The following is a 4,920-nucleotide window of genomic DNA, read 5'->3' as shown; positions in this document are numbered from 1 at the left end:
ATCTAGTAAGTTATAGTGCAGTTTTAAACGCTGCTGTGTGAGCTCCAAACTTCCACATTAACAATCTTAAAGACATTTTTAAATTTCAAGTATTCCTATTTTTATATAGCATCCTGCTCTTTTTTTCTCTCTCAATACATAGTAAGAACATCTAAATTACTCATAGATAAAATACCATTTACTTTTTCCTATGACAATAATTTCTATCATATAATTCTCACCACATGATTTTAAGTGACAGAGTGAGCTTGGGCTGAAGCAAGATACTTCATTCCCTGACAAGGAAGACCAAGCATGTTTAAAGAGCAGGGTCAAAACTCGTAGCAGCTCTGGGGTAGCAGTGTTAGGACAGCGCTAGGTGAGAAGCCGGTTTCCACAAAGTTCACTAATTCTAGAAGCCAGATTCTTAATGTTCACTCTACAGGTGAAGAAATTAAATGATTTCCTACTTCCAAAGATTGCCTGTGTATCTATCACAGAGTTTTCAGGGAAACTGTTTGACTTAATTACAAGCATGGGCTGATAATACAACCTTCTGGACCTGCCCTTCCACCATGGGGGCCACTAGCCACCAGTGACCTTCGAGCTCTTGACTGTGGCCACTTCTATTGAGATGTGAATGTAAAATCATCACTGGATTTCAAAGACTCAGTATGGGGGGGGGGGGGGGAATGTGAAATACCTCATAAAGAACCCTTACACTGATTACATGCTGGAATGACATAATCGGGTGTTCATGTCCTTTCGTTCTTTATTTTTTATTTATTTTATTTTATTTTATTTTATTTTTTAATATTTTTATTTATTTTTAGGAGAGAGAGAGAGACGGCGTGAGCAGGGGAGGGTCAGAGAGAGAGGGAGTCACAGACTGAAACAGGCTCCAGGCTCTGAGCAGGCAGTCAGCACAGAGCCCGACGCGGGGCTCGAACCCACGAACCGCGAGATCATGACCTGAGCGAAAGTCGGACGCTTAACCGACTAAGCCACCCAGGCGCCCCAGTTCTTTATTTTTTAATGTTGCTACTAGAACACTTAAAATCACACATGAGGTTCTTATTATGTGTATATACTGCAGCTCTCTTCTAGAATTCCCGCACCCAGTGGGGACATGAAAGGCCGGAAAGTAAGCGTGAACACTCCAGCGAGTGATGTTCACCCGGTAACAACAGGTGACGTGCATGGCAGGCGGGCGCCGGCTGGGGGTCGGTGGGGCTGGGAGTCGGGGTCCCCTTGTTCCCTCAGTGAAGACTTTGCACAAATAGGGACAGAGTGACGGGAGACCGAGCCCAGCGCTGTAAACGGAAAGCCTGTACCTTTTCTTACAAAGCTCCTGTTTTGTTCTGGGGGAAAGAAAACAAAAATGCTGGTGTAGTTTTTTTTTTTTTTTTCTAGATGCGTTTTAAGGGCAAGCGGGCAGCAGAGCTTAGATACAGACTTAGGGAGCGACCCTGTGACCTCAGAGGATGGGACCAGTGAGAGCAAGGCCCTCTCTGGGGCCCCTGGGAGGTCCAGGCCGTGGCTGGAGGGGAGGCAAGAGTCACGGGTTCTGCTGAGCAGGGTGCTGACCCTGCCAAATCCAAGGGAGCAGACACTCCCAGTTTCAGCCCAGGTCAACCCTTCCGAGCGCCACACATCCCACACATCGGGAGAGCTCTGAGGGCTTCTCGGGCCTGGCCCCAGGGCTCACAGGTACCTTGCTGGTCGCATAGACTCCTGAGCCGGCTGCGGCCAAGCACCGGGGGTCCAGGGCCCCCTTACCACAGCACCCTGCCTCCAATGCCACTGGATGTGGACTGCCTAATTTAAAAATTATTTCCCCTTCTCTTAAACGACTCGTATATTCAATAGTACATTATGTTGACTTGACTCGTCACCAAAGCTCTCCCTTCACGTCTTCCCAGTTTCTAATGTTTTTAAAAAGGTTTATTTATTTGGTGGGGGGGGAGGGGAAGGGCAGACAAAGAGAGAGAGATGGAGTGAGAGAATCCCAAGCTGACTTCACACTGTCAGCGCAGAGCCAGATTCAGGGCTCGATCTCATGACCCTGGAATCATGACCTCAGCTGAAACCTGAGTCAGAAGCTCAACCAGCTGAGCCGCCCAGGTGTCCCCTACACCCCCCCTCCAACCACCCAGAGTTTCTTTCATGAGCCAAATTAGTAACAGAATGTAGTTTACAGAACTACGTTTTTAAAAATACTTCCCATAGTGCCCTGCCCTGGTCCTCTGTAAGCACCTGTCTGACTGGTACATACTTGGTAACTGATAACAAAACAGCAGATCTGGGTGTCGTTAGGATTATCTAATACAACATCCTTACTTTAATGTCTAAGAAAGCAATTGCCTGAGGATGTCTTCCAAACTTCAAGATCAGTAAGGGATGGGATGCCTGGGTGGCTCAGTTGGTTAAGCATCTGACTTGAGCTCAGGTCATGATCTCACAGTTTGTGGGTTTGAGCCCCACGTCGGGCTCTGTGCTGACAGCTGAGTCAGATTCTGTGTCTCCCCATTTCTCTGCCCCTCCCCTGCTTGCACTGTGTCTCTCTCGGTCTCAAAAATAAATAAGTGTTAAAAAAGGAAAAAAAAAGATCAGTCATTTGTAATTTTCTAAAGCCCATTGCAAAGCTCTCTCCATTATAAAAAAATTTTTAATGTTTATTTTTGAGAAAGAGAAAATGTGAGCAGGGGAGGGGCAGACAGAGGGGGAGACACAGAATCTGTCAGCATAGAGCCAAGTGCAGGGCTTGAACCTACAGACCATGAGATCATGACCTGAATTGAAGTTGGACACTTAACCGACTAAGCCACCCAGGAAACCCAAAGCTCTCTCCATCAGAAACTGCATGTTGGAAAATGTAAGTTCTATGTAAGGACAGGCAGCTGGAGTAGACTTTAAATAGCTGTTCCAGGGGCTTGCCCACCACCATCTCCAGATTTGAGGTCAAAAGCCAGGGATCCATGAGAGAATTTTAAAAATGTACCTTTAAGATGGAGAAGCAAACTAAGAAACAAACTCTTAAACTACAGAAAGCACACTAGACAGGAAGTGGGAGGGAGGGTGGGGGAGATCGGTGATAGGGATTAAGGAGGGCACTTGCCAGGGCACCTGTGGGGCTCAGTCAGTTAAGCATCTGACTTTGCCTCAGGTCGTGATCTCATGGTTCAAGAGTTTGGGCCCCAGGCTGGGCTCTGTGCTGACAGCCTCTCTCTCTCTCTCTCTCTCTCTCTCTCTCTCTGTCCTTCCTCTGCTTACACTCTCTCTGTCAAAAATAAAATAAGCATTAACAAAACAGAGGGCACTTGCTGTGAAGAGTACCAGGTGATGCACGGAGGGTTGAATCACTGTACTGGGCCCCCGAAACTAATATGACACTACATGTTAACTGAAATTTAAAATTTAAATAAAAGCTTCCAAAAAAAAAAAAAATACCCTTATCTGACCTGCCCTCTTGCCGTGGACCTGGACAGAATCCTATCTCCCGATTAGATCTCTGGAGGTAGGTTTTAGAGTGTCCCTTAAAAACACTGGGGAGTGATTCTGGAGACCAATAAATAGGACTTAAAGGTGAGGAAGTGTAAAATCACAATCTAGGACTTATCAGAAAGTTCTGCAGTCTGGAAGAGAAAGAACACTGAAAGAGACACTTCTTTAGTTAGATTTACAGATGTACTCTGTAAGTTGAAACGACACAGTATCTACAATGAAACACAATATATACCACAAACAGGAAGCAGAACATGCTAGATTAGACAGCCACACAAAACAGCCGGAAGACAAGGCCCCTCCAGAGCACTGTAGGCACAGTCAGGACAGACAGAAGGATGCGGCATGGTTGAGCAACCACGATCCAGGCCTTTTCAACCTGTATTTCACTATTTATAAAAATTTTTAATATTATTTATTTTTGAGACAGAGAGAGACAGAGCACAGGCAGGGGAGGGGCAGAGAGAGAGGGAGACAGAGAATCCAAAGCAGGCTCCAGGCTCCGAGCTGTCAGCATAGAGCCTGATGTCAGACGCCTAAGCGACTGAGGAGCTCGGGCACCTGTCTTTTACTATTTAATCCTCACTCTCCAACAAAGTAGGTGTAGACATCCTCACGTTAGAAGTGAGATGGAACAGTTATGTGGCCCGGAGTCACACTCCCAGTAGCAGGCCCGCTTGGCTCCAAAACCCAGGCCCTTTCCCCGGAACCCACCTCATCAGGGGGTCAGGGTGGAGGCTGACTGGACAAACAGCTAGAAGTGAGAAAATGAATCCAAATTTCAAAATGAGAGAAGACTGCAGGTTGGAATAGAATTTCTGGAAGAATACACATCGAAAGAAATTGTATGTGCAATGCCAACATTTTTAAAGAACCGATATCTAAAGACTCTCATTAATCGCTATATTCCTACCAACACATTTAGGCATGAATACACAAGCGAGTTACATGCACTGGTAAAGTTGTGTGTGTGTGTGTGTGTGTGTGTGTGTGTGTTGTGTGTGTATTTCCATGAAAGAAACATATCTTCCAAAGATCTGACAACCCTGGTGAGTGGCCACTTCTCGAATGAATCAATATGGCTAAAGACATTGCAGCGCAAACGAAACCCTCAGAAGGGAAGAATTCGCTCCAAGATTTTCATATCTAATCATAACGTGGAGACAAAAGAAATCTCTAAGTTTCTGGAAGTTTCTGCCTCAGAAACATACTCCGAATGCCAGAAGGCGGGAGAGGAAGAACACTTCTACGAGGCAGAAGGCTGAAATGACGATGCGGGGACTCCGTAGCTCAGACTTGCTCTCCAGCCTCGGAATCCCTCCTGCCTCCTTCCCGTCAGGATTGGATTCTCACCGAACAGAGCAGACCTGAACTCGGGAGAGAGACGTGGGCTCTGCCTGAGCCGGGACGAGTGGAGCCACCCGGAGATTTTCATCT

Source organism: Crocuta crocuta, unplaced genomic scaffold, assembly GCF_008692635.1.
Source record: "Crocuta crocuta isolate KB4526 unplaced genomic scaffold, BGI_CrCroc_1.0 scaffold108, whole genome shotgun sequence".
NCBI lineage: Eukaryota > Metazoa > Chordata > Mammalia > Carnivora > Hyaenidae > Crocuta > Crocuta crocuta.
The sequence above is the reverse complement of the archived record's forward strand: the minus strand, read 5'-3'. Positions refer to the sequence as shown.